Below are 13,160 nucleotides of genomic sequence, written 5' to 3' on the forward strand. Positions count from 1 at the left end.
TCAACCAACCCTTATTTATGCTCCCTCGTGAAAAGAATACAATGTTTTAGGAATATTATATTTGAGGAAGGGTCACTTGACCCTTTCATAAGCTCACCTTATTGGTGAATATTTTTCTTTAGGAATGGCCACCTAAGCCCTCCTTGGGCTCCTCTTAGAGGTGAATAATGTACTTGAGGAACGATTAGTTTACCATTCCTCAAGATCACCCTAGAGACAAATACTATGCTTGAGGAAGGATTAGCTGAAATTTCCTCAAGATATCTCTTAATGATGGTATTAATCTTGAGGAAGTGTTGGATATGAGCTCCATTTAGAGAAAAATACTATACTTGAGGAAGGGCCTCTCAACCCTTCCTTGGTTCCCCTTTATGGTTAGTGCTACACTTGAGGAAGAGTTGAATATGTATTCCTCAAGAGATTGCATGATGATAAATAATATGCTTAAGGAATATTATCCTTGAGGAAGGATTAGCTAACCCTTTCCCAGGTTCCAATTAGAGATGAATACTATACGTGAGGAAGTATTAATCTATAATTCTATGTGATTCCTTGAGAGTGAGTTCTAATATTGAGGAAGGTTTGACTAACACTTCCCTACAATAACTTTCGATAATAATAATACTCTTAAGGAAGTGTCATGAATTACTTTTCCAAGCTCCCCTTATAGGTGAATGTTATTCTTAAGAATGTGTCATCTTTGGCTTCCCATCAATTCAAATTTTTAGTTTAAGGAAGGGTGGGAATGCCTTTTCTTATGCTCCCCTATGATGATAATATTATACTTAAGGAAGATTTAAGAAACCTTCCTTATATTCCATTAAGAGGAAAATATAATGATAGTGGAAGGGTTAATCAACCCTTCCCAAGATCCCCCAAGGGGTGAATACTATGCTTGAGGAAGGGTTGATTTATTATTCGTTGGGATCTACCTCAATTGAATACTAATGTTGAGGAAGAGGTAATTGACCCTTCCCTAGGCTCTTCTATGATGAGAATACTATTGTTGTGGATGGGCCAACAAATATTAATTAGGCTCCCCTTGAGGATAATATTATTCTTAATGAAGAATCCAGTGACCCTTAGCATAAATCCATGAAGAGGAAATTATTTGTGCTTGAGGAATGGTTGGATGACCATTATTTAGTTTCCCACTTGATGATAATTCTAAGCTTGAGAAAGGGTCAATCAACACTTCATACGGCTACCTATTAATACGATACTAATCTCAAGGAAGTGTTTCTCTACCCTTTTATAGGTTCCTCTTAGAGGAAAATATTATTCTTGAGGAGATTCAACTAAACCTCCTCCAAAATTTTCCAAAAGGAAAATTCTATTCTTAAAGAGAGTTCAAGAAACCCTTCCTCCTGATCCCATTCAACAAGAATAATACTGTTAAAGAAGGATTGACTATGTTTTATTGATATACCTCTCAAGGAGAATAATAATATTGGGGAAGAATTGAACCCTTTCCCAAGCTCACACTATAGGAGAATATTATTGTTGATGAGGTGTCAATTATTTATTCCTCAAGTTCCCCCTTAAGGAAAATATTTAAGCTCAATAATGTTAGACTTTCACACTCACCTTGTTGGGAATCGATCACATGGACTAACTGACACTCTAGGATCCATCTTGTGACCACTCCAAAGTTAATTATAATAGTTTGGAATTTCACTATTTCCTTTAGGTTTTCATGTAACAGAAAATATCAACATGGTATCATAGCCTTGGCCCATGTTCGATTCCCTGATTTGCGTTTGAGGGGGGTTGCTAGATTTTCACACTCACCTCTTTGGGAATTGATCATGTGGACTAACTACCACTCTGGGATCCACCCTGGGACAACTAAAAAGGTAATTAAAATAGGTTGGAAGTTTACTAATTCCTGTAGGTTTTGGTGTGATGGAAAACCTAACAAAGAAAGTTTCAATTAACCCTTCCTTAGGATACCCAATAATATGAATCCTATGATTGAAAAATACTATGATTAATGAAGGTTTTATTAACCCTTAAATACACTCCCCTTAGAGGAGAATATTATGCTTGAGAAAGGTTCAATAGGCTCTTCTTTATGTTCTTGTTAAATGTGAATACTATACTTAACTGATGGTTGATCAACCTTCCTCAAAGATCCCCTTTGATAAGAATAATAAGATTAAATAAGGGTTGTTTGACCCTTCACTACTCTCCAAGGGATGACTATAATATGCTCAAAGTTTGATTATAACTTCTTCACGCTCTCCCTTGACGCAAATAATAAGGTTGATAAAATGATATTAAACTCTTCCCTTGGGTTCTAGGAACAATAATATTATGCTTGAGGAGGGTTGAATGACCCTTCCCTCAAATACCCTTGGTGACAATATTATTCTTGATGAAGGGTTGATCGACTCTTTCTCTTGGTTTCCCTTGACAAAAATACTATTCTTAAGAAAGATTCAATTGACCCTCCTCTTACTACCCCTAGACACACATATTATGCTTAAGAGATGGGTTGGTTTACCCTTGCACAATCTCCACTTGATCAGAATGTTTGCTTAAGAAAGAGTCAATTTCCTTCCTTAGGTGCTTTAATATAAGAATAACGCAATTTAGGAAAGGGATATCTAACCCTTAACTAACCTCACCCTCCTCTCTCTCCCTCCCTCTCTCTCTCTCTCATCACTTACTTAAGGACATCGTTGAAGGCTCACTTACTTAAGGACATCGTTGAAGGCTCTTGGAAATATCATCAACTCTCACTCATTAATGCTATCAATCACTCATTAACACTCTTTAAGAGACTCTCATAACAATTTCTTCTTCTTTGAAAGGTACTCTCCTATACTCTATATATAATCCTCCCAACCAAATGACATCTATTTGTAAGGAAGGAAACAAAATTAATGTTGCTTCTAACTTTAAGTCTTGGAAAAAGAGAATTGATTTAGTTCTCAGAGGAAATGAGGTCATGCAATTTGTTGAAGGGACAATTTCACAACCAAACAAGAACAATGCTCAACAAGTTGAAAAATAAAATAAGGGAGAAATTAGAGCTCAAAGTATTCTCTTTAACCCTATCAAATATAGTCTTATCTATTTTGTTTTAGATTTGCTTACATCTAAATAAGTCTATGGTAAATTGGTAAAATTATATTATGTCAATACTACTGGCCATAATATATCTCTAAGGAACCAACTCACTCTTTGGAACAAGAATGACAAAAGAAGAAGATGTGGCTTCATACTTTGTGAGAATATCAAAAATCAAAGATAAACTACAAGGACTTGGGGAAACCATATCTGACTCTGAATTAATCACTTATGTAATCAATGCTTTATCTCTAGCTTCAGATATTTTTGTAGGATATATCTATGCAAGAAATGATACTCTGAATTTTGAAGAACTTTGGGCTCTATGTGAACTAGAACAAACAAGGTTGAAGGCTAAAGATTATACCAAACCCAATAATTAAAATTCTCAAGCATTTGCTACTAGATCAAAGAAGAAGTTTGGAAAATTTGGAAGATTTGGATTTCATTACAAGTACAACAACAACAAACCTCATGGAAATCAATATATTTCCAAAGTTTAATGCTTTCGTTGTCATGATTATGGACATTATAAGAGGGATTGTTCTCTATTTAAGCCTTTTCCATGGTTTGCCTCTTCATCTGGTCTTGATGATGAACCACACTTGTTGGTTCGAAACGCATCGGCCAAAAAATTCTCTCATGTGATTTCTACCGAAAGAATTTGTTTAATTCATTATGGATCACAGAAGCTTGAATACAAAAAATACCTCTACTGTTAACAATAATGAAGAATATAACAAGAACTAGTTTGTAAATAAGTTTTATTTTCATTTTTGGTTTAGAATATGTTAGTTAGAGTAGCAGTTATATACTTGGAGGATAGAATATTTTTGGGATTCATAATTTGAAAAGGTATGGCGATCAAGTTTAAGAGGGAGCTTATAGTTTTGAAGGAATAAATTCATTGAATTTATCTACAAAAAATCTAGAAAAAGAATACAATAGACTTTATGATGTTCATCATGAAGATTTAGAGGCAATCATCATCTCTTTTAGAAACAAGGACTACAGGTTGACAATAGAAGTGGAATAATATAAGAATCAAAACTAATGTGCAACATTATGATTTCAGTGAAAATGAAGTTGACCTCATACATCATAAATAAGTCAAGTAATACTACCAATACAAAGCGTTTCAAAGCAGAATAGATTTTGATATATGGAATAACTAGAAGGATATAGCAATGGTTAATCTACAAGAAGAGTAGACAATTTAATGGTATGCATTGAAAATAGTGAATTTAATGGCAGCATGGAAGCAATCTTCAAAATAAGTCTCTATCAATTAAAGAAATAAATTCATTGACCTTATATGAAAAAGGTCACTATTATCATGAAGAGGGAATCTCATGATCATAGAAGATCTTACAATTTGAAATCAAAGAAAATAATTCAGAAGGGGCTCATGGATTAAAGATATTATCTTTAGAGGGATTTGGAGGAAAAATATGACATATACTATTTAGATAAATTACTTCTATACTCATGGATTAAAGATATTATCTTTAGAGGGATTTGGAGGAAAAATATGATATATACTATTTAGATAAATTACTTCTATATGGTTCAAGAGAAAGTCAAAAGATGCTTATTATCGAGATTCTTCTAGAATGCTGATTGACAATTTATAGCTATATGCCAACATCATTGAAGAATTTTGATCTGACAACTAATTGGTTCAAATTTTGAACACATCATTTATATTAGAAGCACTAATGTTGACACTATTAATGGTCGTTTTAACTCTGAATTTATTGGAAAAGCATGAAGTAGAATTATCTTGCAACACGAAGGAATAAGATGTGAAGGCTTGTACAATCAACTATGAAGAAGTTTGGCTCCATAAGGAATTTGATGAACTACTTGATGACATATTGGATTCAATTATTATATTGATCAATGATACATGAATATTGTCCAAGAACCAAGAAGGTTGAAGTGATCTATTATTCGTGACTTGTTGGAGCCGTGAAGCTACAAGTATATATCCACTAACAAACAAGTAGTTGATGCATTGATGAAGTTTCTTTTCATGGAAAATGATGAGTATTTTTTAGACAAGATTAGGTTTTTGGATATCTCCTCCATGGTTGAGAGGGAGTGAAGATGTCCTCCTTGGTTGAGAGGGAGTGAGGATGGACACCATGTTCTCCATGTGTCGCATACTATAGGCAGGAATAACAACCAAAATCCTAGTGCATGAACACTAGTATGGAGAATGATGGATTGGATAAGCATCAGGGATCGACATTCTTGAAGATCTATATTGTGACCAAGGCTAACAATCGTAAGTCAAGTATATTGATCTAAGATAAGAATAGACCCGAGGAACGACATTTCTTGGTGTCAAGTATTGTGACAATGGATTAGGAAATGGTCTAGTGAGGACATACCTTGATGAACACCTAGGTAGCATATGTGCCTTGGAGAGGTGATGTGGTGTCCCATTGAATGCCTCCCAACACCATGCTCTAATATAGTGAAGAGATAGAGCGGACTTGCCAAGGCCTTCGTAGTTTGACAATGTTGGTTATGATGATGCTATCATCATTGATTCTTATCAATCTAGATCCTTTCTTATATGAATATTTAAACTTGAGATTGTCTTGTTGAGTCATTATGAATACCTCCCTAGTTAAGGCAGAGTGTTGAAATTGTAAATAGTGTCGATCTTCGTAATGTAATGAAATTTCATCATTGACACATTTATAATTATAATTACTATTTTATTTTATTTTTGGTACAAGCATCTTCTTCATACTCAAAGAGTCAAAAAGAGTCAAAATATTTTATTAAGAGTAAAAAAAATTGTATTTGAGTCATGTCCCATTTGGACAATTGAAATAAAATAAATTGAATTTTATTTTTGAATCGAAGAGTCAACATAAAGACCAAGTCAACCCTTCTTAGAAAAGTCGACCTATATGGAACCTATTCAATCCTCTTGAATAGCCATATATAAGAGGCAAGTTTGACCTCTTAGATTCATTCACTCACTCATCACATTAATAATCAATTTTTTCACCTAACCAAGAAGAAAGAGAGTTGAAGTCAAAGGAGAGAGAAGGAAGTCAAACGAGAAACAAAATTGAGTTTTATGCATTGTTTATGCTCACACGTGTGAATTTTTTTTGTCATCTCTGAGCTATTTACAAGGCCAAAATTTAGCCTCCACTGCAAGACTGAAAAGTTTGTGATTTTTACCAAATTTCAAAAGTTTGACCAAATTTGACTTTCGTTGACTTTAACTTATTGGAGGAGACTTGCAAGTCATTGAATTGGGATATTTGTAGTAGTTTTTGGTATTTTTATTGTGTCTTGGATATCTTATATTAATTGTTGGCATTATGATGCATGTGTTGTCCTTGATGGAATATCACTTGTAACAAAACAAGTATATGGAAGCTAGATGAATCCACAAGTCAGTTCAGAGGTTGCAGAGTGATGGAACAAAATAATAGAATGATGGGACAAAGGTTTATGAATCAGAATTATAAGTTTTATCAAGGAGAATATTTGAAGATATATACATGGGTTTGTTAAGGCCAAGTCATGTATACACGCAACTACAAAGAAGGAAAGTTGTGTACATGTTGGCACACTCATTTAAGAATACAAAGGGCCCTTACCATGGTATTAACCCAAAATATTGAGTGCAATAATGATTACTTGATCTTGTCCAAGATTACCACTGGCACTAGTGTAGTTCTAACTCAAGGTATTGGCTAAGGATATAACTATATAAGGAGGTGAATATCAAAGTGCTAAGTGTGCATGTGAAATGTTTTTTGATGAATACTTCAATCTGAAGTATATTTGCATTATAAGGGCCATAGTTGACAGATAGATCTAAAATAATTATGCACTGATGAGTAAAATGATGGATTAAGATCATGAGACCTGAAATGTTTTTATCTCTGAATTTTATGATCTGGGTCTTTCTGAAGTTTTGAAGAGCTATGCAATTTTAGGTCAAAATTTGCAGATCTGTATGTAGGTTGGTATTAGTTAAGTCATGTATACACACGGGTTCGTTTCTTCAAAGTAATGTACATAAAGGAAGGGTTTTTGTTCATAAATGATTGGTCAACCTAGTCAGTGTTGTTGTATCTTTGTTTTTTGTCGACGATGTCGTCATGTTGATCTAGGTCGAGTGATAAATCTGTAGTAGAACTGATTGAATGATGAAGTTGAATTTGGTTACTTGTTGATTGGTTGAAAATATTATTGATGTTTCTAATTGTATGAGGGTTCTGTAATATAACATAATATTTCACAATAACTCTAGTCAACTCTACGTTTAATTCAGAATTACAAGTTTTTAGTGTATTGAGATTTGTACGCAGGTTTCTCTACAGAAAACCACGTATACACGTCGATTTCCTCAATTAAAGTAGCATATATATGTTGGCATGTGAATGATTAGGGTTGCAGTTGATTCTGTGTGTTGATGCAGTATTCTGAGTTCAGTTTTGTGTTCTAGTTAGAATGATCTCATTGTTCTATTTGAATTAAGTTTGTGTTTGATTAAATTTATATACAAGTTGTGATGTATTAATGTAGGTGGATCCAGTGTGAAAATTTATAAAACGTGGTCCACAGATGTTGCTAAGGGTTGGAGCCTTCAGTGAGGAAGTTGAAGCTTCCTTCCAGTAGTAGTTGGTAATCAGATAAGGGGGTTGCAGCTCCCTTCTAGTAGGAGTTGGAGAATGAGTGAAGGTTGTAGCCTTAGCAGGTGGGTGCTTTCATACTAGCATGAGTCCGCAGTAGTACAAGAATGTAAGAATTTTTTGATTTAACAAGTCTGAAAACTGAGATGATAACAGCGATGGTTTTCTCCCACATTGGGTTTCCACCTTCATTACTAGTGTTCATGTTTGTTTCTTATGTGTGATACTTTATTCTATTCTTACTACACATTCTTACTACTTATCAAATCCCTGATAAATCTCTTACATTCTGGTTTAAGTTTAACAAATAAAAAATTAGTTGTTTTACAAGTTTACTAAGCACATGCTAGTTTCTTTTACAATAGTCGCGTACATACGTGAGTTGGGTTCAGTAAAGTCACGTACATATTTAAGAAAAGAAAATTATGATTGTGATTTTTTAAAACACTAATTCACCCCCCCCCCCCCACCCTCACAGTATTTTTCCCAACAATTGGTATCAGAGCAGGTCCATGAAAAGAAGCTTGATCTCTTGAAGGAAGATCTCCCAAGATGAGCAATCAAGATAGAACAGCATCTAATAGACCACCGCTCTTCAATGGAAATAATTTAATATATTGGAAGATAAGAACCAAATCCTATCTTCAGTCCCTTGGAGCAGATGTTTGGGCAATTGTGGAAGGAGGTTACTAATATCCAACCACAGTTCCCACAAATGCAGCAGAGAAGAAGGTGTATTAAACCAATGCCAAAGTTGTGAATCCATTATTGGGAAGTCTGAAAAAATCAGAATTTGTCAAAGTTATGTAGTTAAAAAACAAACGGAATATGGGAAAATATCATTCAAATCTATGAATGCGATACCAAGGTAAAAAGTGCTAAACTCAAAACTCTCAAAATGCATAATGATGAAAGTATTGCTAGTTTATTTCTATGTATAGATGAGATTGTACATCACATGAAAAATATGGGTGAATAAATAAAGGAGACAACTTTAGTAGAGAAAATATTAAGATCTCTAACTCCTAAATTTGAGTCAAAAGTGTCTTCCATTGAAGAGAAGCGAGATCTACATACTCTTACTATTGTTCAACTTCACGAGATCCTGACTACTTTTGAAATGAGGAAAGGAGGTCCCTCAGAAGTCAGAGAAACCACATTTAAAGAATCTGCAAAAGGAAAAGAAAAGGAATCAGGATATATATTAGAAGAATATGAGGTAAACTTTGTAAAGAAACTTCAACTAGGCACCTGAAGGTTCATCGGTAAGCTTCCCTTAAAATTGTTTTTGTGTGGTATAGTTGGTCATTTTGATGCTAAATTTCCTCATAAAGACAACCATGACAAAGGGAAGGATGCTGAAAAAGGTAATAGGAGATGGTTTGACATTAGAAGAATTTATTATACTCATGAATATAGTGATGGCTTGTGAAATAGTGAAGAAGGAGAATTTGATCAAGATCTTAAATTACTCATGGCTTTTGAGAAAAATACTAATGAGTCTAATGATAAATTTGTGGATGATTTAGAGGAAAAATATTTCTTTGAAGAAATTACTCAACTCAAAATTTTCTTGGAAGAAAGAAAACTAGCCATAGATACATTGAAGCATCAACTCATAGAAAAGGAAAATAATAATGAGAAGTTAGAATGTGAAGTAGTAAGTCTAAGAAAGGAACTCGAGAAAATAAAAACTTTGAATCTTATATTTGCTAAAGGATATGAAACCTTAGATGAAATTATCAAGGTACAATGCTCTCCTCTTATGAAGACAGGTCTTGGATACACTAGAGAAATGTCTCAAATAGAAAAGTCTTTAGCGATCACCCAAAGCTATCTAAATGCAGCAAAAACCAGTCAGCAAAGCTTCAGTCCTCAGCAAAAGAATAAAGTAATTCCACAAGTAAATCATGTTCAATCTAATCCAAGGATGAACAAAAAAAGAAGTACCAGTCAAAAGGTAAAGAACACCAAAGGATTCTATGATCACAAAACTTTCTTCTTTAATGGACAATGTTTCTCATGTCATAATTTTGGTCATAAGGTTGGTCAATGTGTTGCATACAAAACCATCATGAATAGAGAATCAAGGAAATAAAGGAATGAGATAAAATTCAATAAGAACACTTATAATAACTTCTCACCTCCTAAATATGAAATTGAATGTTAATTTTGCAATAAATTTGGACATGAAGAATCTGAATGCAGGAGAAAATTACAACCAACATCTTAGAAGGAGAAAATATCAACAAATTATAAGGTATGGAAAAGGAAGGAGTTATAGTCTAAAAGTTGTGGCATAGCATTGTTTGCATAAGGATAAGAAAATCAATGGTACATTGATAGAGGATGCTCAAAAGACATGACAGGTGATAAAGATAAACTTATTTCATACAATTCTTTAGAGAAAGAAAAGAATGTCACTTTTGGAAATGACTCACCTACTGTCATTAAGGGTAAAGGTTCTGTTTTTATAAAAAAAAGGTTAAAGCTAGTAATGTCATGTATGTTGATGGATTAAAGTATAACTTGTTGACTATTAGCCAAATGTGTGACCAAGGAAATGAGGTGGCATTCTGATCAAAAGAATGTGTGGTTCGTGAACTTGACATAGGAAAGACCATAATAAAAGGAACAAGAACCCTGAGAAATCTATATATATTGAAAGGTGGAAAAGAACAATGTTACCTATGTAAGGCAGAGGAAAACTGGTTATGGCATAGAAGGTTGGGACATCTAAGCTTCTCTAAAATAAGAAAATCAATTAGGCTCAAAGTTGTTCACGATCTACCCAACGTCACCCTACCAGAAAGTACCATATGTAAGTCATGTCAATTCGGTAAGCAAACTAGAGTTTAATTCAATGCCAAAGAAGGATCAACAAGTAAGCCTCTTGAAATTATACATACTTATTTGTTTGGATAAGTAAGGAAAAATTCACCTCATGGAGAACAATACTATATCTTATTCATTGATAACTTTTCTAGAATGTGTTGGGTCGGTTTATTGAAACAAAAATATGAAGCATTTGATAAATTTAAAGTCTTCAAAGCATTAGCTGAAAATGAATTACATCTAAAAATCAAATATCTCAAATTTGACTGAGGAGGAGAATACATATGAGATGAATTATTTTATTTATGTGAACAACATGGCATAAAACAACAATTTTATGTAGCTAAAACTCCTCAACAAAATGGCGTGGTAGAAAGAATGAATAGAACTCTTCAACAAATGGCTCGTGATATGCTTGTTGAGTCTCAAACTCTTGACACCTTCTGGGGTGAAGCTGCGCATACCATAGTAAATATTCCCAACAACGCTCGTGTTTGTGTGAATAGTGATAAAACAATGTATGAACTTTGGTATGGTAAACCTCCCACTGTAAACCGTTTTAGAGTTTTTGGAAGCAAATGTTTCATAAAAAATAATGATGAAACACTTGATAAGTTTGAAGCTAGAGAAAATCAATGAATACTTCTTGGTTATTCATCAAGAAGTAAAGGACACAAATGTTACAATAAGAGACTTCGGAAAATTTTTGAATGCATTGATGTTGTGATTGATGAAGCATGCACAGATCTCAAAAATGTAACATCAACAAAAGAGGATGATGATGATGAATTATTTCCCAAATAAAATCATAATGATATAAAATAAGAAACTAATGAAGTAGTAGAAGAAGACACATCCAACAAACAAAAGGCTCCATCCATGTCTGTTCAAAAGAATCATCCAGAAACTCAAATTCTAGGAGAAAAGCAATATGGGGTAAAAACAAGAAGAACCCTTATATGATCTCCTAGTTATCTAGCTTTATTATCCACCATTGAACCACAAAATATAAATCAATCTAGTAAATATGAATATTGGGTTAAGGCCATGAATGAAGAACTTGATCAAATTGAAAAGAATGATACTTGGGAATTGGTTCCAAGGCCTCATGATAAAAATGTTATTGGGACAAAATGTATATTCAAAAATAATTTGAATGAAAATGAAGAGGTCATTAGGAATAAAGATAGACTTGTTTGTAGAGGTTATGCTCAAGAAGAAGGTATATACTTTGAAGAAACATTTGCACCAGTAACCAGACTTGAAACCATAATAATGTTTCTTTCATTTTCAATTTTTCGACATTTAAAAGTTTATCAAATGGATGTAAAATCTGCTTTCATTAATGGAGATCTAGAAGAAGAAGTATATATTTAACAACCAGAAGGATTCATTTTTGGGAATGATGAAAACCTTGTATGCAAACTCAAAAAGGTTTTATATGGGCTAAAAAAAGCTCCGCGGGCATGGTATTGTTGTCTTGACAAATATATTCAACAACAAGGTTTCACAAAAAGATTTGCAGACAACAACTTGTACACAAAAATTAAGGATGATAAACTACTAATTATTGTTGTTTATGTTGATGATATCATCTTTGGTAGCAATGAAGAATCTATGAGTCAAAAATTTGCTTCTGTTATGAAGAAAGAATTTGAAATGTCTTTACTTGGGGAACTAACCTATTTTCTTGGTCGACAAGTGCAACAAGAAAAAGATGACATTTTTCTCTCACAAACAAAATATCTCAAGCAGATTCTGAAGACGTATGGGATGGAAGATTGCAAACCTGTATGTACTCCCATGATGACAGGATGTAGCCTCAGTTCTAATGATGATTCTCCTGCAGTAAACCAACCATAGTACAGGTCTATGATTGGAAGTCTTCTTTATCTAACAGGTACTAGAGTAGATATCATGAATGCAGTTGGGATTGTTGGATGTATCGATGCCAATACAAAAGAATCACATCTTGAGACAGTAAAGAGAATATTCAAATATCTCCAAGGAACCCAAGACTTTGGTCTATGGTATCCTAAATATGAATATCTTACCCTTCATACATACACAGATGCAGATTGCGCTGGAAATGTTGATGACTGGAAAAGCACTAGTGGAGGTGCATTTTACATGGGGCCCTGATTGGTATCTTGGTTCAGCAAGAAACAAAGTTCCATTTTGTTATCTACAGTGGAAGCATAATATGTGGTTGTTGTATCTTGTTGCATGCAACTTATCTGGATGATGAAAACATTACAAAATATATAGATCAAATGTTCTCCACCCATCTCCATCCTATGTGATAATAAAAGTGCTATTAGTATTTCGAAAAATCTTGATATGCACTCTAAGTCCAAGTATATTCAAATTAAGTGTCACTTTCTACGAGAACAAGTGCTTGATAAAAATGTTAAATTGGAGTATGTTCCCTCCAAAGAAAAAGTTGATGATATATTTGCTAAAACTCTTCCAAGAGAGGCATTGAATATCCCAGACAAAAACTTGGAGTTTTCTCTACCTCATTTTTTTGTTAATCTATTCTGCTCAGTCTACAAGTGAAAATTCAAAAGGTTGATT

The sequence above is a fragment of the Pinus tabuliformis genome, chromosome 6 (genome assembly GCF_031772625.1).
Source record: "Pinus tabuliformis cultivar Carrire ecotype Pingquan chromosome 6, CPIR1, whole genome shotgun sequence".
NCBI classification, from domain to species: domain Eukaryota; kingdom Viridiplantae; phylum Streptophyta; class Pinopsida; order Pinales; family Pinaceae; genus Pinus; species Pinus tabuliformis.